This window comes from Thamnophis sirtalis, unplaced genomic scaffold (genome assembly GCF_051295495.1).
Source record: "Thamnophis sirtalis isolate CommonGarterSnake01/CBP01778 unplaced genomic scaffold, rThaSir2_p1.2 scaffold_1, whole genome shotgun sequence".
Taxonomy (NCBI): domain Eukaryota; kingdom Metazoa; phylum Chordata; class Lepidosauria; order Squamata; family Natricidae; genus Thamnophis; species Thamnophis sirtalis.
In genome coordinates, this window is record NW_028261381.1 from 168,245,354 (window position 1) to 168,270,483 (window position 25,130).

Genomic DNA, 25,130 nt, shown 5'->3' on the forward strand with positions numbered 1-25,130 from the left:
GGCCTTACCCAAAGCATTATAAAGTGGTATTAACACTTCATGTGATCTTGATTCTATCCCTCTGTTGATGCAGCCTAGAATTGTATTGGCTTTTTTTGCAGCTGCTGGCTCCTATTTAAATGGTTGTCCACCAGGACTCCAAGATCCCTCTCAATTACTACTATTAATTCAGGAAACCATGATTATTAGTTATTATTATTAGCCTAACCTATCTCACAGGGCTGTTGCACAGATAAAAAGTATACACCCACAAGTCACACCTAATTCAATCACTGGCCAATACCAGAATTCAATTGCTACGGATTTAATGACACTGCATTCATCTAATGAAATAAAACACCATAACACACAAGGGATTATTATTGTACTCTTCCATTACATTAGAAATTTTTATCACAACTTTTTCCTTACAGCTGCTTCCGATGCAAGATAAAATGTTAACCTTTAGACTGTGCGGTGCTTAAGCTGTTTTTAATCAAAGAGCTTTTAGAAACACCTCGTTCCCGACACGTGTGCGCATGTGAGAATGTAATTCCAGGCTTCAAACCGACCACAAATGTCTTTTCCTTTAAAAAAAAAAACCCACGTTGTGGGCGGGGCTAGAAGCCATCTGGTTTGGGGCGGTCCGTAAAGTCTATAACAGCTAGCTCACTTAATTTCCTCAATGTAATCCATTAATGCAAATTACCCGTCGCGGCAGAGCCAATGAGGAAGGAGTAGGCGGGGCCTCTAATGCAAAAGAGCATCCTTTCCAGTCCGGGTCGAACTGTTTCACGCAAAGTCCGGCGCGAAATTGCCCAGGCGGGGACCTTTCATGCGCTTTGCAAATATATATATATATATATATAATATTTTTGTTTCGTTTCTCTTCGCGCTTTGCAATTAAACGCAATGCTGTTTGCCAAAAGAGAAGCTTCTCCGGCACTGGCGACGAGGTTTGGGCAGAGCGTTGGCTGCTGAAGGAGGGAGTTTGGTGCGGGAAACGCGAGCAGCAACTCACCTGAGCGCAGGTGTGCAAAAGGTAAAGCATTCGGGAGGCTAATCCGTAAAGAATTAAGAGGGGGACAAGTTAGGGGGATTTGCTTTAGGGGGAAAGGGGGTTTGAAAGCTAGAGGTTCCCCTCCCTATCATTGCTTGCCCCCCCCCCCCCTCAATTTTCTAAATAGTGTGAAGTGGTAAAAGAAGTGGATTACTTACTCTGTTTTTGGTCAGCGACGAGTTCATCACCGTGGGGAAAAAACGAAGGGATCCAAAAAGTGGATAACAGTTTATGACTTATCGAAAGGTAAAAATAGCACAGAGAGAGAGAGAGAGAGAGAGAGAGAGAGAGGAGAAACATGTAAACTTAGCGAATGCTGTAAAAAAGAAAGATAAAAAACTTCCAATCAAACGCCTCTCAAATATTACAGATTGTTTCAGTAGCATCTTTACAAATAAACGTCTTGTTTTGGATCTGATGCAAACAGGGAAGTTATTTTTGGACAGGACCCTGCAAATAAATCTTCAGGAGGGGATCTTATTAAAATGATGCGGGAAAATTTCTTTTTATTCACTAGCAAAAGGCCAGCTTCTGACCGCAAAGCACGTCTACAGGGTTTATAGATAGATAGATAGATAGATAGATAGATAGATAGATAGATAGATAGATAGATAGATAGATGATAGATAGATAGATAGATAGATAGATAGATAGATAGATAGATAGATAGATTGAAGTTTCATTTTATTTTATTTCATTTTTGAAGTTTCATTTTATTTATATGCCGCCCTATTCCCTAAAAGGGATTCAGGGCGGCGAACAACTCCAACGGGAAGGGATAGATAGATAGATAGATAGATAGATAGATAGATAGATAGATAGATGATAGATAGATGATAGATATAGAGATATAGAGATATATATTTATTGGTCCAGGCGAGGGAACAAAAAATTGGGAATGCTAGAAGTTTGATATTTATTTATAAAATTTATATGCCGCCCATCTCAAAAAATATATATATTATATATATGCTAAACACAATCAAAAAGTTGTGTCTACAATTTGGTTTTAGACCAGAGTCCCCTAATTAACAATTGTGATAGTTACACATTTAATAAATAAGCAGATGAACAGTGATAGCAGTCGCACTAGTTGCAGTGTGGAATAATAGTTAACTGTAGTTGTTCATTAAAGAAAGTTTATGATATATGAAGTTATTTTGAGCAATAGACAATAGAACCGTCTTGTTTTTTTTAAGTCTCGTGCCAAATTCAATTAGATTTCCTGGGTGCAAATTACACTGTATATTTAAGAGTCTTAGTAACATACCTATTGATGATCAACAATATAATTCATAATTTTTACAAAAAACTAACCACATTCTTTCAATTATAAGCAATGTGACCTTCGTACCCTTGAAATATAAGATATTGTTTCCGTTGCAATTATAACATTATTACCACCATTATTGGTATCTTCTTGAAGGGAGTCCTCTATTCGGGATCTAATTTTCCATAACTGTATAACCAGCCTCAATATCCTAGAGGGGGAAGTGAGGGCTTAATTATTAAATTTTATAAATATCATTCTTACCGTAGTTTCTCATGTTTGGGGCAAATTGTTCCTAGTAAAACAAGCATGGCTTAAATTCTTCGTTCTGGGCAAGACACATGGAAGCCATCAGGCAGCGACAGATTTAGATCAAGATCTTTTACTGGATCCAACCCAAAACCTATACCAGTTACTTACCCATTTTTTTTCTTCATTACACAAAACCGCTTATTAGGAAGTCATGGCGAACTTTGTAAGTCCCTTTTTTTCAACACAGTTGTAATTTTGGATGGTCGCCGAAGGAATGGTTATAATTCGAGGACTACCGGCATGATGAAAATAATATCATGGGATGATCTTTATGTCACTTTAACAAATTATCTTTGATGCGTTCAATTTTCATCTTCATAGGCATACTTATGTTTAGTACACGTGGCAATTTTAAAGTCAGTGTGAATATCTGCGCTGTGATGCCTGATTTGTTCATAGGTCGTTACCCAAAGAAAAAAAATACTTTCCCCCAATTTTGGGTAATTTACCCAGCTTTGGGAAGCACTGATCTATATAGCAAGGGTCTAGGAAGAAATCCTTTTCTGCTGAATAATTTTCCCCCAGAGGTGAGGCAGGCCCCCACTCTTGTAGCCTTCCGAAAGAGAGTTCAAACATGGCTCTGCGGCTTCGGATGGGGCACCCAAAGGAGCACACCGTGTTGGTTGGTGCAATCTCCCTTTACCTTTGTCACATAATTTAAACAGGGTTTAATTATTCTTGCCTCTTTAAAAACTTTTTATTGTTTTTTTTTAAATAATTCTAAAATTTGAATTAATAACATTTTCATTTTCATACGCATCAGTCAGAATCCTTCTTTAAGGCAGGTAGGTGATTCAGATATATGAAATAATAAAAAAGAAGGAAGGAAGGAAGGAAGGAAGGAAGGAAGGAAGGAAGGAAGGAAGGAAGGAAGGAAGGAAGGTCTTGCATTGAGGCCTAGCATGGTAATTTTGTGAAGCCATAATTCCTTAATTAGGAATTGGGAGCTGAAATATTCTTGGCTTCCATGTTGATGTAATTTCTAACCACAACAACTTGTAGCCATGATTTTTCTCTAATTTTCTTTTAGAGCTGTTCCGAGTTCGTACATCTTGTGTTGGTGAGTTCCATAGTTTTAGGTATGCACTGCATGGAGAAGTCCTGAGTCTCCCACCATTTAGCTCTCTAAAATATTCTATCTCTACAAATCCTTTTGCAGTAACTGAAATGATACGGTCCTGCCCAGTTTATCATACTACTACATTGTCAATTTTGTTTGATGTTCCTTTCTGGGAAAGGATGAAGATTCTGTAGTTCATGTCCTTTGCAAAGAGTTGGGAAATATTTTTAAATTGATTTAGAGTTTGTGTGTGTGTGTGTTATATACAAGTATATACTAGTAATGAAGCTTCAAAATAAAATGGATAATTAATGTAAATAATAATTGGGTTTAATTTGGCACCATAAGATTTTAAAATTGAGAACTCAAATATTTCTAGGCCTTGTGTTCTGGAATACTGTGGTACAAAGTAGTGCATTTTATTTCATAATTGCAGCCATTTTAAGATTGGAGAAACTTTTTGCAACGTTCTAGACAACATGAGATTTTAATTCTGAATTTGAAAACTAGGGTACATGTTTATTATATACATTTTAAGGGTTTTTTAAAATCCCGCTTTTATTATTTTTATAAATAAGGAAACACATCCAATACTCTTTCCTCCTAGTTTTCCCATAAAAGCAACTCTTGGATTGGGTTGAGAGAAAATGATTGGTCCAAGCTTGTATCTAGAATATAAAGGATTTATATTTACAACAAATGTTAGATTGTATGAAGTCACAAATTATATCATCCTTAAAATAATGATATCAACAATCAAAATAGTTGTGCTTTGATAGGGAAATGCAACGAATTCAATGAATATTTTCAGGTTATTTAGGAATGATGAAAAACAAGATCAAATAAATGAATTAATGTACAGGTAGTCCTCAACTTACGATCACAACCAGGATCATATATTCCATCGCTAAGCAAGGCGGTTTAGTGAGTATTGCCTGATTTTATGACCTTTTTTGCCATAGATGTTTAGCGAATCAGTGCAGTTGTTGAGCAAATTACATGGTCACGAAGTCACTCCAGCTTCTCCGATTGACGTTCTATGTCAGAAGCTGGCTGGGAAGGTTGCAAATAGCGACCATATGATCCTGGGACACCACTATTGTCATACATACATTCCAGTTGCCAAGCAAATTTTGGGCACTATCAAATTTTGGGGATGCTGTGATAGTTGTAAGTACAAGGACTGGTTGTAAGTCACTTTTTTCAGGGCTGTTATAACTTTGCACATTCGCGAGATGAATGGTTGTAAGTTGAGTGTCAAGGTTCTGACTGACAAACCCAAGCAAGCAAGCACGATCAAGATGATCCAATCTCTGAATGCAAAACTTTGTTGAGTACATCATTTCGGCACTGATGAAAGTAAAACCAGCTCTAGCTAATTCCCATGCAATTCATATAAATGAAGTATAGAGTTCCCCCTCCCCCTATTAGTGCAGGTCACATTGTCCAATTAAATGTCATGGCATTGTTATGAGAAAATGTCTTTGGGGTTTGACACTCCTGCTGGAGTGTCCTTGGTTCCCATGGCTCGTCTTCTTGATGTCTAGTGTCTATATTCCATTTCCCCCTTCTTCCCTCCCCCCTAGTTCGTTGGCAAGCTGAGACGCAATAATGGTTCGAACAGCACAAGCGTGCTTCTAATTTGACATCGAGGACTGTAGGTATCTTAAAAACATTTTTGTGAAAGATGGGGAAAATAGAAATAGATGAAAAGAAATTCAGATGTGCAAATACTGCTAGAATGGTAACTATATGGTCCATGTATATTGAAAGAAGGCAGAATCTCTACAGAAAAGGAAGCGGCTTCTTTTTCTTTAAACGGACTTTAGAATTGGGCCCAATGGGAGAAATCAAAATTAAATTAAATGCAGTGGCACTGGAATACTTAAGAAGTACGCATAATAAAGCAACCAGCAGAGAGACCAAGAATTAATGGGCACTGAACTTATTTTATTTATATACCCGATTTAGAAATTGCCCATCTCACTCCGAGAGTGTAAGGGTGTACAATTAAATGAAAGTGGATTGGATATAGCGAGTACCAGTATAAAATATGCTTGAATTGTTATAGAAAGAATGAAGGAGGATTGAAAGAGTGAAGGAAAAGCAAAAGGACCTGAGGAAGGGACGGCCTCTGAATAGCATGGTTAAGATCCTTAAAAAGAGAGAAGTATTTTAAACAAACATTATAAAGCCTGTAAGTAGAAGCAGCAAAGAATTGCAACAGAAGGAAGAAGTACATGTGAACGGTGTCGGGGTGAACAGGATTTAGCCCTGTGACTTTTTAATTATTTTGTCTTTAATTTCTTTGACTTATTCTTTCTTACTCCTTTGGGGCGCCAGGCATACAATTGTTTACTCCAGAAGGGAATTGTGTGATGGGTATGTATATAAATATATGTCTGCGGCGTCAAGCCCTTTGCCGTTTGTGTCTTCCAGAAAACAGAGTTTTCAAACACGGATCTCTTTATTTTGAACTCCGTGTTCAGGGTATATAATGTGAGAGACGTAACAATTCAGCGATGAGGAAATAACCTTTGCTCATTCTCTGAGGCAGAGTTCCCTGTTCTGATTTTCGTATCTTTCAGAGTTAAGCCTGACACCGAAAATAAAAGCTAATATGCAGATTCAACAACTTGGGACTGGTAGCAGGCCAGCTCTAAACTACATTTTCATGGAGGGGGAATGTGCTCTCCGAACCAAGCAAATAAATTCAGTTGTATCTTGATAGGATCTCTTTTGGTGCCCTGTTTTAAAAGGTTTTATTGAATCATCTTGGATTCATCTAAGACAGTGGTTCTCAAAACTCTGGTCCGTGCACCCCTGGGGGGGCCTCGATGTCACAGGGGGACTGCAAAATCTTGAAAAAATGTTGAGTTATATGGGGGGGGGGGTGTTTGTGGCCAGAGTCCATGGCTACAAAACGTATTTAAAGGGGGTTCGTGGTTGAAGAAAAGGTTGAGAACCACCGGTCTAGGCTATTAGTACAATTATTCAACATAATTTTCTGTACCTTTATTATGACTTCTTTGAACTCTTTTAATGTTTTTGGATGAGCCACTAAAGCTGTCAGTAGGGTGTTCCTTGAACCCACTGAAACCAACAAGCAACATTATGTTTTGATGAGAGAGCATTTCTGTTTTCCAAAAATGACAAATTCAGTTTCGTCAGCACGATACAAACCAACACCTTCTCCTAAAATTATTGTGAAATGCTCAAAGTGCCAGAAACAATTGTAGCCTTAAGTAAAGAGATATGAATATATATTTAAAGTGATGCATTTTACATCTGCATCATTTTTACATTTTACATCTGCATCATTTCTAAATGATTATATTTTTTAATCCAGGCAAGATGGATAAGCAAGTATAAATATATTAAGTGCACACATGTATAAATAGAAGTTCCAAAATAAAGAGTTGCAAGTGTTGAATAGACAGAAAGAAACGGTAAATAAATTCAATAATAAATAAATAAAAATTAAAAGGTTCATGCCAGGCCCTGGAGTAATATTAAAACTGTGGACAAGAAACCTCTAGGATAATTTTTTACAACGTGGGTCATTGCCTTCAATTGTCTCTCCCTCAAAATCATACTATATCTCAAATTTGGGGGCTGTTTGAAGAGAATTAGATATAAGTAGTATTTAACTTATCACCAGTTGCTTAGTAACCATACAGTTACAATGGGATCCCGAAAAGGTACTTATAACCCAGTTATGGGGTTCCGATGGCCGGCTGCTCCCTCCCACAATCACATGACTGAACATGGGGGGGCATGGTAATCTGCCCGCAATTATGGCTATTTATTATTATTATATGTTAACATTATTTGCCACCTATCTTGCCATGGAGCTACTCTAAATGGTTTAAAATAATAAAAAGAAAAATAAACAGTATAGAAGAGAAGTAAAATAATAGGACAATAAGCAAAAAAGGGGGACACGGTGGCTCAGTGGCTAAGACACTAAGCTTTTCGATCAGAAAGGTCGGCGGTTCGGCGGTTCGAATCCCTCGTGCCATGTAATGGAGTGAGCTGCCTTTACTTGTCCCAGCTTCTGCCAACCTAGCAGTTTGAAAGCATGTAAAAATGCAAGTAGAAAAATAGGAGCCACCTTTGGTGGGAAGGTAACAGCGTTCCGTGCACCTTCGGTGTTCAGTCATGCTGGCCACAAGACCACGGAGACGTCTTTGGACAGCGCTGGCTCTTCAGCTTAGAAACGGAGATGAGCACCGCCCCCTAGAGACAGGAACAATGACAAACGAACACAATGAGAATAATACTGTACATTAATATGATAAATCAAAAAGATGGGTGCGTGGAGACCAGAGACCTGGAAGTGAGGAGGCAGAGTCTGCCATCAACCCAGCAGCCACCTCCGCCATGGAATTTCTTCATCTGGTCCCCAGGCCATTTGCAATGTCCCATGGTCTTGTGACCACCATTTATGATATTTTTACCAAAAACCATCCTTTACTTCCCATTGTTGTAAAAAAAAAATGCCCCATAGGCAAGCATGGAATGGAGACCCGAGAACCTTCTACTAAGCATTAAACCAGAAAACATGAGCAATTAGCAATAGCAATAGCAATAGCAGTTAGACTTATATACCGCTTCATAGGGCTTTCAGCCCTCTCTAAGCGGTTTACAGAGTCAGCATATTGCCCCCACAGTCTGGGTCCTCATTTTACCCACCTTGGAAGGATGGAAGGCTGAGTCAACCCTGAGCCGGTGAGATTAGAACCGCTGAACTGCAGATAACAGTCAGCTGAAGTGGCCTGCAGTACTGCACTCTACCCACTGTGCCACCTCAATATGGCATTTGAGCCTACATATAATTGTGGCCGCAAGAATAACTTATGCACAATTTTGGAAATCCACTACCATACCGTTGGAAGATGCTATAATTAAAAAGATCTATGAATGTGCAGAAATGGACAGAATGACGGGTTGGCTGAGGGACAAAGGAGAAACGGAACATTATCTTAGCTGGAACTTATGGTATATGTGGGCGACAAGGAGAACAGCAGGGACTTAAAACGGGGAAAGTTAAAAGTGAACATGGGTATTGTAATAGATCCCTGAACTTTGTAATGAGAAGATGTGGCTTAGAGACCTAACAATGAGGAAGGGAAAAAAAAAAGTTGGGCTGTGAATGACTGTCACCGCGGGGGTGGGGGGGTGGGGGGGTTGTATGTTTAAAATTGTATTTGTATGTTTTACTCTTAAAAAAATGTATAACTAATAAAGATTACTTTAAAAAAAAAATGCCCCATAGCAAACAATGGGTTTCCTTAAATGACATGACAGTCACTCTATGACTATGGTGTTTGTTTAATGACTTCCATAAAAATGTCATAAAATTAAGTTGGTCACCCAATGGCCAACATCACAACGTCTGACCACAATGGGCAGGCTCCATTATGGTCATAAGTCGAGGACGACTTCTATCCTAGATTTTTAGACTCTAGCTAGCTCACATGTGATGTGCCTGGGATTTTTTCCCCATTTAGATCTGTTGCTTGAACCGGGTTCAATTCCTGCTTTTTTCCCCCACGGGCAGAGTTATGACTCCGAATTCTCCCCTGGCCTCACTGCCTGAAATTAATTTCCGGAAAAAACCTCACTCTCAGGAGAGTGACTTTTTCATTGATGGAAAGTTTCCCAGGGCTGCTAACTTTAGTCCTGGGTGATTCAGCCCTTGTAAGAATTAATTTAAAAAATCAACGATTTTATTTTGGGGCTGGAGCCCCTGGCTTTTTTTGAACCTGAAATGGGCGTGATTGAATTAGAAAGCGAAGCCATGGCTTCCAGATTTTTGCATTCCCCCATGTGTTCTTCAAATATCTTAATCAAATATCTTCCACTACTTTAAGTCATTTAGTTCTCCAAGGAAGAAATATCCTATAATTAGGGCTGACCCATTCATAAGACCAGGAGTAAGCAAGGTTTTAAGGCTGGAGCACCCTTGGACTGCTATACCCGTAATGGTGAACCTGTGGCATTCATGGCCAAAGTGGTACACCAAGCCATGTCACCCAGCATGCATGGGCCTGCCTGTTTGTGTTCTGGCGTGCATGCGCAGGAGACAATTAGCACATGCGGCAATGCCAAAAATCAGTGTGCGCATGCGTGCCAGCCAGCGGATTTTTGGGCGTCCATGTGCACTACAATCCGGAGGTTTGCCATCACTGTGCTACACATACGTGCCAATTGTCCTTCCAAAAATGAGCTTTGCTTGAAGCAACATTGTATTTCCCTTTGGTGATCTTATCTATTATCTAAGCTTTATATCTTCTCCAGAGTTTCATGCAGTCCAATCCAACACTGTTTTATCCCGACAGCAACAACCCTGTAAGGTAGGCTGGTTTGGAAGTCAGCCACATTGGCTTTGGGGCCGTGAGGGAGGGACTGGTCCAAATTCAGCCAATGAGCTTCTGTGACTAAGGAAGGGTTTGGAACCTGGGTCTCCCTGCTCCTAGTCCAGCATCTTCCCACTACACCTGATTGGCTGTTGGGCTGAGAGGGAAGAAAGGATTGGCCAAATTCAGCCAAGGACTCTATTGGCTCAAGAGGGGACTCAAACCTGGACCGATTTTTGCATTTTTGAACTAATACTCTGTCCCCTGAAACTAAGACCTCCCCCGATAATAAGATCAATCGGGCTTTTGAGTGCATGCGCTAAAATAAGCCCTTCGATGAAAATAAGCCCTCCCCGAAAATATTGCAACACAGCAGCAGCCAGGAGGTGACCATGCTCACCGCCTCCTGCACCTCAAAAATAAGGCCGCCCGCGAAGCGAACCGGTACCAATCGGTACAGGAACCCACCCCTGGCAAGGTGCCACATATACTGTACCTGCGTATTTTGTTTTTCTTACCTAAATGTAGGCATTTTCACCATTGAATTTCATTTTGTTACATAGCCTCCAAAGTGTGTAATACCTCTGAATTTTTGGCAAGTTTTAAGGTCTAGATATATTAAACATGGAGTTTCGATTCCAGTCTTTAAATTGCTAGCTACGTTTTGTTCATAAATAGGTAAACGATGAGGTTTTGAACTTGAATTACATGAGAAATTTCATTGTGGAATAATCCAGATTTAAAAACAGCAAACCAGATATTTTCCTGGAATGCCTGGGACTACAAAAGGGATAAAAACATTTAGATCAGTTGATTTTTAATGACTTAAAGGGATTGAACCTTGAATATGATTGACTTGCACCATTTGTTTGGCAATATTTTACTATGGTAATTTAAAATATGCAGCCCGAGACCCAGATATTAAAACACTTGTGCAATTTTAGCATCCTTAAGAGATGCAGCACGTGAACAGAAAGTAAAAATGCATAGTAAAAGTAAGATGAAAATTAATTGTAGTTATATATTTGAATTGCGGAACCAAAAATTGGAATATCCAAGTTTGGATGATCAATGGATTTAGATGTTTTACAAACAAAGTAGATGTATGATTTAAAAATGAAATTTAAATCATCAGAAAATATTTTTTCAACTTTGTCGAACCTGTTAAATAATGTTTTAGATAAACATTAGATTTTTTTTGTGTGTGTGTGCTGTCTTTGTATGAAATTTGAAACCTCTTTGCCTCGTACATTTTATGATGAACTTTGGCATTACCAAGCCAAGGAGCAGGGCAGTGAGGATAATTTTACGTAAATGGAAAGAACCTGATTTGAAGTAACGGATTTAGGGTTTGGGTCTGTGAAACTTTTTTTTTTTAAAAAGTCTCTGTTTTGAAAATGAGGCGGTAAAGCAATATATTTATTCATCATCTAGATCTAATAAAGATTTGAATACATTTTATGTTACTACCAATGAATGTTATATAGTTCTTTTCTCTTTCCATTAACAGGGTTTTTTTGTGGTTCTTTTTTAAAAAATCTTTAGTTTTTTAGTTTGCATTTCGTGTAATCTTGATTTGGGCAATTCCATGCAGAGGCCCAGAGTTACCCAGCTGGCTTCATGCTTCAATTAGGATTAAAACTCCATCCAGTGTCTTAACCACTAGTGGAATTAGTTCTTTTAGTTTATTTTAGTCACCATAATATATATAACCTTTTTTTCCCCTTCACTGTATAATTGGTCTCTTTTTTTCCCTCTTGACGTTATAGTTCATTTTGTTTTTGTATTGCGCTATGAAAAAGAAATACTGTACAAGTAATTTCTGAAATGCTTTAGCAAATACCATACATTTAAGAGTGATATCCTGGCATGTAACACCATCATCATCTCCAAAAAAATCCATGTTGCTGAGCCTCCAGTTATGAAAAGGAAGCAGGAAGCAAAGAGAACCAGTGGCCTTCAACATTATTGCTATTAGGGTTCGTTGCAGTCAGCCAGATGTTCAGAGTGCATTTGGCATTTTTGTCCGCCTGTCGAGTCCTTCCCAAAGACCTGGGATAAGCAGATGTGGGTGTTTGATAGTGTTACAGATATTTGTGGCAGGACGTAAGCTGTTCCGAGTAAAGCTGCTTTTTTGCAATTGACAGATGGTGTATTGATTGTCATTATCGATGGTGCTCCAATTCTTTTGGAATTGCACCCAAAGCACCTATTACTATTGGTACTACCTTTGCTTTCTTAACTGTAGATTTACAATTTACAACTACATGTTTCCTTTCAGTAGTTCTGCAGCTGCTAAGCGCCTGAGTTGTTCAGCCAACAATCCGGAGTCCTGCAGCCCATTTCTCACCAGATGTCCAGGAACTCCAACATCTAGTACAGTCCTTGTTAATCTGGGCGACGACCAGGCCGGTATGGATTTCTGTAATTTACGTCTCACCATATATTTTTTTTATGGGAGAGACACTCTTTGTCTGACTCCCCTGATGAGACCTGTCCAGTATGGTTGAACCAGTGGTGGGATTCAAATTTTTTTTACTACTGGTTCTCTGGGCTTGGCTTGGTGGGCATGGCTGGTGGCCGTGGCAGGGGAAGGATACTGTAAAATCTTTATTCCCACCCCACTCCGGAAGAAGGTTACTGCAAAATCCCTATTCCCTCCCAATCAGCTGGGACTCAGGAGGCAGAGAATAGATGGGGGCAGAGCCAGTCAGAGGTGGTATTAACTAGTTCTTCGGAATTACTCAAAATTTCCACCACTGGTTCTCCAGAACCTGTCAGAACGGACTGAATACCACCTCCGGGTTGAACCTCTGGCCTAGCTCCCATTTTCCTCAGAGCACACAAACCCCATAACCACGTCAATGTAGTACCTCACTGAGAGTTGTTATTATTATGTGTGGAAAATTAAATTTGCAATCTTAAGACTGGTGCAAACTTAGTCTCTAACCATGGACATAACAATTATTAAGGTAGCGTCTCTAATAATATAGGCAGGACCAAGCAGGGTAGAATTTCGTTTTTGTTTTTTAAAAAAACAACTTTTCAACTACGTATACTCTGCAAAAAAAATAAAATACGCAAGGATTTTAGGAAGGAAAAGGAAAAATCAGGGAAGGGGAAGATATAAAGGATTAAGGAAAGAACAAAAGAAGTAGAAAAAAGGTAATTGGCAATTTTCTTTGATATAGTTACAAATATAAAATACATTAACTTTTGATCTAAATTCATATTATGCAGTATTTCTATAATCATAGAAAAGTTAATCGTCGGATCTCACAATTAATATTGCATTTGTTTCAGTTTCTAGCAAAAAGTCCAAAAATGATTTCCACTTAGAAACACGATTTGACAAAGTCTTTCCTTGAATCAGAGTAGTTAATTTTGCCATCTCAACCAACTCCACTAAATTTCACCATCCATTCTTCCATTGTGAGAATCTGTAAGTCTCATTTCGGTGTATACAAAAGTCTTGTTGCAGTTATATATAAAAGCAAAGTTCTGGGTTTTTTTTTCCTCCAACTACTTCCAAGCAGGGTGGTTTTTTTAAAAAAATTAAGCTGTTCAGACCTAATAAATTAAGTATTTCCAGATATCAAGGGAGTTCTTTAGGTATTGCTCTGAGGACTCCAATTGTAATTGGTATAACAACTGGCTGGTAGATCATAGAGTCAGCCTGATGTTCAGAATGGATTGGGCATTTTAGTCTCCTTATGATTATTATTTAGATTTAATATATAGCTCCCCCTTTTTCAGAGTTAGATAAGCAAACAACGGGGAATAAACAGAATGGTTTGCAAACTTATCTAATTGTTAGGTTATCAATTAAACAAACAGTTTATTACAGACTCTTAAGACCAGATCATAAAAGTTAAAACAATCAAATATAATTTGAAAATACAGTAAACTCTCATTAATTAAGTAAATCACATACTGTACTTCAGATGTTGGGTCTTATAGTTGGGCATGGAATTCAGTAGCCTTGTAAAAGTGATTGCAAGATACTGTATTTTTCGGACTATAAGAGGCACCGGAGTAGAAGATGCACCATGATTTGAAGACGCAATTTTTTTTAAAAAATGTTTTTGCATTCTGCAGGCCTCCTAAACCCTTTGCACCCCTCATTTTTTGCAAAGAAAAAAAAGGGGGGGATGCAGAGCTTTGGGAGGCTTGTAGAATGCTCCTGGGAGGGGGTGGTGGTATCAAAAATGAGCAAAAAAACCACTGTTTTTCACAAAATGCCTTGCATTTTGCAAAAAAAAAAAAAAAAAGGCATGCAGAGGCTTTGGGAAGCTTGTAGAGTGCTCCTGGGGGGGGGGACAAAAACGGGCTGTTTTTTGCTCTTTTTTTGCCCTCCCCAGCCCTCAGGAGCACTCTATAAGCTTCCTAAAGACTATGCACGGCCATTTTGGTGAAGGAATTGGGGTTTCAGGAGGCAAAAAATGCTGTATTCAGTGTACAAGACGCACCCAGATTTTCACCCTCTTTTTTGAGGGGAAAAGGTGTGTCTTATACTCCGAAAAATACGGTAGTTATCTTTTAAGAAAAATTCTCGGTACCGTTCGTCTAAACAGCCAAAGCGTCCATCTATTAAGTGTTAAATTGCAGATAGTCCTCGACTTACAACCATTCATTTAGCCACTGTTTGAAGTTACAAGAGCATTGAGAAAAGATGGCTGGTCCTTGCACTTAACATCCGTTGAAGCATCCCCATAGTCACACAGTCAACATTTGGCCCCTTGTCAACTGGTGTGTGTTTGTGGTGGTTGTAGCATCCTAGGGTCAGATGTCATGTGACCATGGGGATGCTGCAATGGTCATAAGTGTGAAAAAGGGTCATGAGTCACTTTTTCAAGTGCCATTGTAACTTTGAACAGTCGTTAAATTAGCTGTTGTAAGTCCAGGACTATCTGTTCTCCATTCCTTATTAACCTTTCAAAGCATATCTTCAACTCTTAGACACTGGTCTCTTACAAAATAGCACTTGCCCCTTTGTTGATTCTAATTTGGGCTACACCAGTGGTACGTATGTGGTATATCGCTTTTCAGCACCGAGTGCACAAACTGGAATATGCAATATGTGTCGGGGCCCAGAAACTCAAAGACCAGCTCACCGGTGTGCATGTGTGCACCGCCCAGCTGCTCTTTGAATTTCCGGTGCGCGCATGCGTGCTGGCCAGCTAGTCTTCACGTGTGCTGGAGTGCCGGGAACCCGAAGACCAGGTAGCTGGAGCGTGCATTGCACACCGGCCAGCTGTCTTCAGCTTTCCGGCACATGCAAAGATTAGCTGGCCAGCACACATGTGTGTGCCGGAAAGCAGAAGGACAGCTGGAAACGGCCCGGGTGCCCACAGAAAGGGCTCTGCGTGTCACCTCTTGCACATGCGCCAGTGGTGGGTTGCAGGTGGTACGCCCCGGTAACGGTGCCTGATGGAAGCAGCAGCCACCATACTGGAATGGTGCTTTGGAGGGCCCGCCTGCCCTCGTATTGAAGGAAATGGGCCACCTGTGTACGCACGCACAGCATACGGTGCCTGCACGATGCCCCGCCGTTGCAGGAGGTGGGTGTGCATGCATGCGCAGCGCCCGTGCCCGTGGTGCACGCCCAGCTCCCATTGCAGTGTACCGGTTGCAGCTTCAGCCAAAACCCACTGCTGACGTGTGCCATAGGTTTGCCATCACAGGGCTATACAATTTCAGGCCTTACGGTTTTTTTAAAAAGCCAAAACATTGTTACTGTTAAAAAAAAGGAAAACCTGTGGACTGATATGTATTGTTTTGCTCTTTAATAATTGGAGGGTTGTGTTTCTAAAATTGCTAGTGAGACGGTCGAAGATTTTATTTCATTATTTATTTTATTTTATTTTACTTCATTTCACTGAAGAGGTGAGATATTATTATTTTTTTTTCAAATATCTTAAGCAAATGAGGCTTGCTGGATCAGATCATTGCCGCAGACCGGGCATCTTTGGATATTGAGATGGGCAGCGTATAAATTTAATAAATCAATAAATAAAACTTTTTCTGGCTACTAATATTTCCCGGAAGCAAAGTATTTCTCTTTTGCATTTAAAAAATATATATTATTTTTTTGAAAGACAGACTGCTCTCTTCCAGGGAAGATCTGAGACGAGATTTGGAGAGGTCTTTTGTTCTTTTGTGAAGGCAGAATGCAATTTTTCCCGCCTGTCTAAATTTGTCGTCCCCCCCCCCCGGTCTGCTTTGCACAAAAGGCCTGTGACAGGAACTGCAAATGGGGAACTGTGGCACCCGCTGAAAATAAACTGTGACTTTCACTCTTTGTCACTCCAGAAATTAGCCAGAATTGAGGCAGACAATTGTGTTCTGCTTAGTATATGTTGCTCATTGACAGGGATGAGTGTTAATCTTTCACAACCTTTACAGCTTGAAGATGTGTGGACTTCACCTCCCAGAATTCCCCAGCCAGCAAGGCTGGCTGGGGAATTCTGGGAGTTGAAGTCCACACATCTTCAAGTTACCAAGGTTGAGAAATACTTGTGTATGTGAAGGAGCGAATAAACATATAAATATTGGGGCAAATAAACATACAAATATTGGGGCATTTCCTCCACTTCAAAAGTATAGAATACATTGTAATATTAAATATTAAAATAATATTGAAATCATGTTTTAATTTAAAAAAACAATTTTAAAAATATTAAAATAATAACCCCTTTTTTTTGGAACTATTGCCATCTGGCAGACGGTACAATAAAAACAAGGACAAATAGGTTGAAGAACAGTTTCTCTCCCAGAGCAGTAGCTATATTGAATTCTATTGTATGGTGCAATATTAATGCAGTATCAGGGGTTTTCAATTCAATTGTATAGAATGAGAAGGATGTGTGTTTTCATTTTATTTTTAGAGCTTTCTTATGTATGATGTACACTGAATAGGGCAATTGTGACTACAGGTCGTCGTCAACTTATAACCACCGTTGAGCCCAAAATTGATGTTGCTAAGTGAGAAATTTGTTAAGTGAGTTTGCTCCATTTTACGATTTTTCTCGCAACGTTTGTTAAGTGAATGGCTGCAGTGTTCAAATGAGTAACACAGTTGTTAGGCTCTGCTTCCCCTTTGACTTTCCTTTTCAGAAGGTCGTAAAAGAGGATTACATGACTCTGGGTCCGTGCAACTGTCATAAATGTGAGTCAGTTGTCAATAGCAATAGCAATAGCAGTAGACTTATATACCGCTTCATAGGCCTTTCAGGCCTCTCTAAGCGGTTTACAGAGAGTCAGCATATTGCCCCCAAACAATCTGGGTCCTCATTTTACCCACCTCGGAAGGATGGAAGGCTGAGTCAACCCTGAGCCGGTGAGATTTGAACCGCTGACCTGCTGATCTAGCAGTAGCCTGCAGTGCTGCATTTAACCACTGCGCCACCTTGGCTCTTGTCAAGCATCCACGTGTTAATCACACGATCATGGAGATGCTGCAATGGTCATAAGTGTGAAAATGCTCATAATGGTCACTTTTTTCAGTGCCATTGTAACTTTGAATGGTCACCAGATGAACTGTGGTCCTCCTAAGCTCCATTTTCGCTGGCAGATGATTTCAGGAGGCCGTTGCAGCTGAAAAGAGAACTCGGCAGCGTTTGGGCCACAGGAGCCCCGACACGAGTGATGTCATGCTGGCCACACCAACCCTGGCATCCCTGAGATCAAGCTGGCCATGCCCACCCTGGCCTCATTGAGATCAAGCTGGCCACGCCCACCCTGGCCTCCCTGAGATCAAGCTGGCCACGCCCATCCTCGCCTCCCTGAGATCAAGCTGGCCCTGCCCACCCTGGTCTCCCCGAGATCAAGCTGGCCATGCCCACTCTGGCCTCCCTGAGATCAAGCTGGCCATGCCCACCCTGGCCTCCCCTGATGCTGCCCTCAATGAAATCAAGTTTGACACCCCTGCTGTAGAGTACAATACAATACAATACAATATAATAGCAGAGTTGGAAGGGACCTTGGAGGTCTTCTAGTCCAACCCCCTGCCTAGGCAGGAAACCATGTACCGTTCCAGACAAATGGCTATCCAGCATCTTCTTAAAGACTTCCAGTGTTGGGGCATTCACAACTTCTGGAGGCAACTTCTGTTCCACTGATTAATTCTTCTATAACTGTCAGGAAATTTCTCCTCAGTTCTAAGTTGCTTCTCTCCTTGATTAGTTTCCACCCATTGCTTCTTGTTCTACCCTCAGGTGCCTTGGAGAATAGATTGAGTCCCTCTTCTTTGTGGCAACCCCTGAGATATTGGAACACTTTCTATCATATCTCCCCTAGTCCTTCTTTCTATTAAACTAGACATACCCAGTTCCTGCAACCGTTCTTCATATGTTTCAGCCTCCAGTCCCCTAATCATCTTTGTTGCTCTTCTCTGCACTCTTTCTAGAGTTTCCACATCTTTTCTACATCGTGGCGACCAAAACTGAATGTCGTATTCCAAGTGTGGCCTTATCAAGGCATTATAAAATGGTATCCCTCTGTTTATGCAGCCTAGAACTGTGTTGGCTTTTTTTGGCAGCACACATCTGGCTCCTATTTAAATGGTTGTCCACTAGGACTCCAAGATCCCTCTCACAGTTACTACCATTGAGCAAGGTACCACCCATACTGTACCTGTGCATTTCGTTTTTCTTGCCTAAATGTAGAACATTTATGTATGTATGTTGCAATTAACGCCATGATTAACACTTGACTAACAATCAAGTAAACAGTACCCCTATCAAGGAACTACTGAAGCAGACAAACATGATGCTGCTGCTATCTATTCAGTCATGTCTCACTCCTAGTGATTCTATGGGTCTCCATATATTTTGATCTTGCACTATTTCTTTGAGTTTTTCTGTGCTCTGGCTGATGTCAGCTTTGATGTGACCGGCCATCGTGTTATTTGGCAGCCTAGTTTCTTTTTGCCGCTAACTCTTCCAAACATAATTGCTTTCTCCAGCAAATTCTCCCACATGACATGGCTAAAATAAGTGAGTCGCGGTTTCATGATTTTGCCTTCCAGTGACATGTCCACTGTTGTCTGTTCCAGTATTTAATTATTAGTCTCTTTTCCTGTCCAAGGAATATGCAGGAGCCTTCTCCAGCATCACAGCTCAAAACAGTCAATTGTCCTTCTGTATTACCTTTTTTAAGGTCCTGCTGTCATAACCATAAGTAGCTACAGGGAACACAATAGAGCAGACTAACCTACGCAGGCGAGCAAGCTAAGAGTAAACAATACTCTCAAAACCCCACCAAGACCGTTCCCATTAACAGTGGCAGAGCAAGCCACTCGTATAAAAAAAAGAGAGCAAACCCTATTCCCTCCTAGCACTGATGGGGTTACCTAATTTGGTAATAAAACATCTGCAAGAAAACCACCAAGCTCAGAAAACACCAAGGACCTCACTGAGGAAATCTTCCTGGGCTAAGCATGGAGAAAAGACTTTCTCTTTGGTGGCTCCCAAATCTTCTTCCTGTGTGTGAAAAAGAACTTCTAAAGTCAGAAATTCTAAAGCAGGGGTGTCAAACTCAATTTAATTGAGGGCCGCATTAGGGTTGTGTTTCACCTTGGAGGGCCAAGGTGGGTGTGGACAGCTTGATGTCACTTGTGTCAGGGAACCTGTGGTGACCCAAACGCTCTGCCAGTGAAAATGGGCTCTCGAACTCCGTTTTCAGCTGCGATGGCCTCCTGCAACTCTCCGCCAGCAAAAACGGAGCTTGGGCGTGCCACCCGTAACCCTTGCAAGCTCCGTTTTTGGATGCAATAGCCTCCCGCAATCCTCTGCCAGCAAAGAGAGAGTTCAGGACGACTGCATGCAGCCCTCCCGAGTTCCAGTTTTGCTGGCAGAGGCGCTGTGGGCCGGTCCTTTGCTGTTTTCAGAGCGGCCCCGCACGCCAGATCTAAGCACCCCGCAGGCCGGATCCGGCCTGCAGGCCTTGAGTTTGACACCCCTGGTCTAGGGTCAGAACTTGGACTGAGCAGCTTCTGAAATGTCAGGGTTACTACGGATGCCCTAATTAAATCATGAGCCTCGAGCCAAGCTTCAAAAGAAACCCAATTATTTATTAGGAACTTCGTGTTGGCACATTCCCAAGTTAAGCCAGCTCTGACCCCACGTAATTTACGGCCCAATCATGACCCGGTTTCCCCCCTCCCCCCAGGGTCTGCCATCAATCACATTAGTCAACGGGGCAATTTCCCAGGTTGTAGAGATCACTCCCTCCCGGGAGTGTTAAGTAACCCTGGGATACAGCCTTGACAGAGATCAGTCTGGAATGTACATCTGTCTTTGGCTGCCGTGCCATTTCATCGGTTTCCCATCCCCTCTTTCTTATGGCAACTCGAGAGCAGGCCAGGGATCCTTTGGGGGGTTGACATGAAGTTAGAACTTGGACCAAGCATCAATCTCAAAGCAAACACAGCCACAGAATCTCAAACTGTCCTCACATCCTTGGGAAAAGGTTATCCAAGCTTAGCTCCACTGGCTGCCTCCTGGGTTCTAAGGAGAGAATAAGAGAGAAATACAGAAGCTTTGTGTGAAAGGAGATTTTTTTTTCTTTGCTCAGGGAGAATCTCTCTTCCTGGCTACCTATTCTTGTGGTCACAACAGAGCCGGGGCTGGCAGTTTCCTGCTGTCTGTTCTATTTTGAACTTGGCTTGGTCTGACGCTCTTATTTTCGGCTTTTGTTTCCACATTATTCTTCCCAGGATTAAATGTTTAGAAACGCAAACGAAACCAGGGAGAATGGCGGAATACAAACCTCCGGGCAGTTCTCCAAGGGACACATTTGGGGTTTCCAAATCGAGGTTTGGAATGTCGGTGTATTTGAGATGCCTGCTAGGTTCTTTATTCTCTTGCAAGTGCAAGGCAGTTTGTTTGGGGTTGACTCTGCATTTTAAATACAGAGGAAAATGCCCTTGTTTTAAAAAAATCAAGTTAACTTGATTAACTTCTCAAAACTTTATTAGCTAGTTTACACTGATCTCAGCAATGTTTTTTTCAGCACAAACCATAGACACAAAAGGAAAGGAAATGGCATTCCAGCCTAACATTTTTGGAGAAATGTATGTAATGCGAATTCAAATCTTATTTAAAAAAAAAAAGCTACTAGTTTTGTTGAATAACAGAATAAAAGTGTTGAAAGGGACCTTGGAGGTTTTCTAGTGCAATTTTTGTTTTTTTGCATCAGTCAGTTTCAAATGCGGCTTCTGAAAGACATTAATTTCATGGTCTTAAATGAAAATTACCAATTTGTAACAGCTGTCGTATATAAGCAATTAGAAGGTTGATTCTGCTTATACCAAAAATGGAACCAACTTTTCCGTTCCTAAGCAAAGTGGTCATTAAGTGAGTCGGCCCCAATTTTACAACTTGTTTTGCCGTTCTTGTTAAGTGAATCACTGCAATTGTTAACTGAAGCGCACAAATTGCAAACTCATTACTATTATCCCCATGCAAATATCTACAGTATTTCTGCCAGTGGCTTCATCCAAATCATTTCATGATATTTAAATTTTTCATTTATTCCGCTGAACCCTTCTTGTTTATCCGCTACGAATGACTTTCAAAACACGTTTTCGTTTCCTTCAAAAATCTCTCTTCGTTTTCTTAACCTCTTATAATCGTAACAGTCCTTGCCCTTTTTAAAACTACATTACATTCTTCTGCAACCATGTTTTTTCTTCGTTACCCATTGCACGATATTTTTCTCTCACCTTTTTTTGGGGGGGGGGGGGCAGCAATTTTTCTCCTCCAGGTCTCTCATTTTTTTTCCCCTTTTCTTTCGTGATCCTTTTTGGTATTTGTGTTTTGTAATTTATTAGTTTGTCAAACATGTACAAGATAGCGGGTATAAATGATAGACATGGACATGAACAAATGAAATGAATGCAAATAAATGGGGGCAGTAGGACAGGGATGTTAGGCACACTGGTGCGCTTATGCACACCCCCTTTAAGGACCTCTTAGGCGTGACCCGTCAAAACCGCGGTAGACAAAACCGCGCTCGACGAAAGCACGTACCTGACGTCATCAGCAGCGCGACGAAAAAAATTAAAAATAAATTAAATTGAAATTAAAATAAAATTAAAGCAAGCCGATTCACATAAAGGTAAGGGTTAGGGTTAGGGTTAGGGTTAGGTTAAGGGTTAGGGTTAGGTTTAGGGTTACGTTAAGCGTTAGGGTTAGGTTTAGCGTTAGGTTAAGGGTTAGCGTTAGGTTTAGCGTTAGGTTAAGGGTTAGGGTTAGGGTTAGGTTAAGGGTTAGGTTTAGGGTTAGGTTTGGGGGGGTTAGGGTAAGGTTTTCGCTTTAATTTTAAATTTACCGCTCACAGCGCGATGTTTTCGTCGCGCTGTGATGACGTCACGTACGCGCTTTCGTCGAGCGCGCTTTTGTCTACCGCGGTTTTGTGGTGGAACCCCTCTTAGGAATGGGGTGAGGTCCACAGAAGACAGTTTAAGGTTGAAGCTGTGGGGGTGTTGAGGATGTAGCAACAGAGTCAGGTAGAGCATTCCAGGCATTGACCACTCTGTTGCTGAAGTCGTATCTTCTGCAATCGAGTTTGGAGCGGTTTACCTTGAGTTTGTATCGATTGTTTGCCCGTGTATTATTGAGGTTGAAGCTGAGGAAGTCGTTGACAGATAAGATATTGTAACAGACAATTTTGTGAACTGTGCTTACATCACAACGTAGGCGGCGCAGTTCCAGATTGTCCAAGCCCAAAATTTCGAGCTTGGTGACATAGGGAATTCTATTGTGAACAGAGGAGTGGAATACTCACGTTTTTCTCAAAATTCAGTCCTGGGACCACCAAAAGTGGGGCCTCTACACCTTCCAGAATCTCATTATCGCTCCTGCAGCATCATAATTCACTTTTTCATAAAGGATCAAATTAATCATTATCTTTAGATGAATATGTATTCACTTTCCTGTACAGGTAGTCCTTGAGCCCAAAATTTCCATGGCTAAGAGACGTGTTAAGGGACGTTTGCCCCATTTTATGATCTTTCTTGCCACAGTTGTTAAGTGAATCCCTGCAGTTGTTAAGCCAGGGACACGGCTGTTAAGTGAATCCGGCTTCCCAAATTGACTTCGCTTGTCAGAAGGTCGCAAATGGGGAATCATGTGGCCCCAGGACACTTGCCAAGCCTCGGAATTGTAATCACGTGACCCTGGGGATGCTACAATGGTTATCAGTGTGAAAAATGGTCATAAGTCACTTTTTACAGGGCCGTCGTAACTTTGAACGGCCACTAAGGGAATGATTGCAACCCAAGAACTCCCTGTATGTAAATATTAGTAGACCGGGGTCTCTCAATGGTAGCATCTCCTTTTTTGTAGCCCCTCACCTTGTGTCTATTTGGTAGATTAATTTGACTGTTTTTTGTTTTTGTTTTTTTGCACAGAATGTACCGCAAAATCCCCCAAATTGTATATCCGGTCCTCCTGTTGTCACCATTCATTGGAGCATAACATGCCATTAATCAACAAGCTATGGATTCCTATGTTAATACTTACCCCTAATAACTCAAATAGGGGCGCGGTGGCTCAGGGCCTAAGATGCTGAGCTTGTCAGTCAGAAAGTTCGGCAGTTCAAATCCCTAGCGCCGCCTAACGGAGTGAGCTCCAGTTAGAGCTGAGATGGTGCAGTGGGTAGAGTGCAGTACTGCAGGCCCCTTCAGCAGACTGCTAGTTCGGCAGTTCAGCGGTTCTAATCTCACCAGCTCAAGGTTGACTCAGCCTTCCATCCTTCCGAGGTGGGTAAAATGAGGACCCGGATTGTTGGGGGCAATTTGCTGACTCTGTAAACCGCTTAGAGAGGGCTGAAAGCCCTATGAAGTGGTATATAAGTCTAACTGCTATTGCTATTGCTACTCGTCCCAGCTTCTGCCAACCTAGCAGTTCGAAAGCACGTAAAAATGCAAGTAGAAAAATAGGAACCACCATCGGAGGGAAGGTAACAGCGTTCCATGCGCCTTCGGCATTTAGTCATGCCAGCCACATGACCACAGAGACATCTTCAGACAGTGCTGGCTCTTCGGCTTAGAAACGAAGATGAGCACTACCCCCTTGAGTCGGGAACGACTAGCACATATGTGCAAGGGGAACCTACTACCTTTTCCATTACCTAATAACTCAAATGGCATCCATTCTTTTCTTTTGACTTACATTTTAGCCCCTTCATATACCATTTAGCCCATCCTCTGACTTCCTTGCACATCCTCATGCACTCCAGGCCAGCAGATAAGAGAATCATCATTCAAACTTTAAATCAGGGTTATCTTCAAATGTGGAAATTTATTACAGAGGGATAGAATCAAGATCATGTGACGTGTTTATACCACTCTATGATGTCTTAGTAAGGCCACACTTTGAATACTGCATCCAGATGTTGAGACTCTAGAAAGAGGGCGGAGAAGAGCACCAAAGATTATTAGACAAAAACATATGAAGAACGGTTGCAGGAATGTTTGGTTTAATAAAGGGGACATGGTGGCTCAGTGACTAAGATGCTGAGCTTGTCGATCACAAAGGTCAGCAGTTCGGCAGTTCGAATCCCTACTGCCACATAACGGAGTGAGCTCCCATTACTTGTCCCAGCTTTTGCCAACCTAGCAGTTCAAAAGCATGTAAAAATGCAAGTAGAAAAATAGGGACCACCTTGTTCTGTGTGCCTTCGGCATTTAGTCATGCCGGCCACATGACCACAGAGACATCCTCAGCGCTAGCTCTTCAAGTTTGAAACGGAGATGAGCACCGCCTTCTAGAGTCGGGAACGACTAGCATATATGTGTGAGGGGAACCTTTACCTTTACTAGTTTGATGAAAAGAAGAACTAGGAATGACGTGATAGGAGTGTTCCAATATCTGAGGGACTGACACAAAGAAGAGGGAGTCAAGCTATTCTCCAAAGGACCTGAAGGCAGGACAAGAAACACTGGATGGAAATTAATCAAGGAGAGAACCAGCCTAGAAATAAGGAGAAATGTCTTTTTCCAATTAATCAGTGGAGTGACCTGCCTCCAGAAATTGTGGGCGCTCCAACTCTGGAGGCTTTTAAGAAGAGATTGGACAGCCA

The 25,130-nt window shown here is 41.2% G+C and overlaps 1 protein-coding gene across 1 annotated transcript in view; it reads left to right on the top strand.

The window, feature by feature from the left end:
* The first annotated feature begins 816 nt into the window (after window positions 1-816).
* The window catches only part of MEF2B (myocyte enhancer factor 2B), a 67,157-nt gene continuing 42,843 nt past the window's right edge, over window positions 817-25,130 (top strand). Inside the window, exon 1 of the mRNA XM_087703239.1 lies at window positions 817-1,021. The gene's annotated coding sequence lies outside the window, so the exon portion shown is untranslated. The remainder of the gene's footprint in view (window positions 1,022-25,130) is intronic.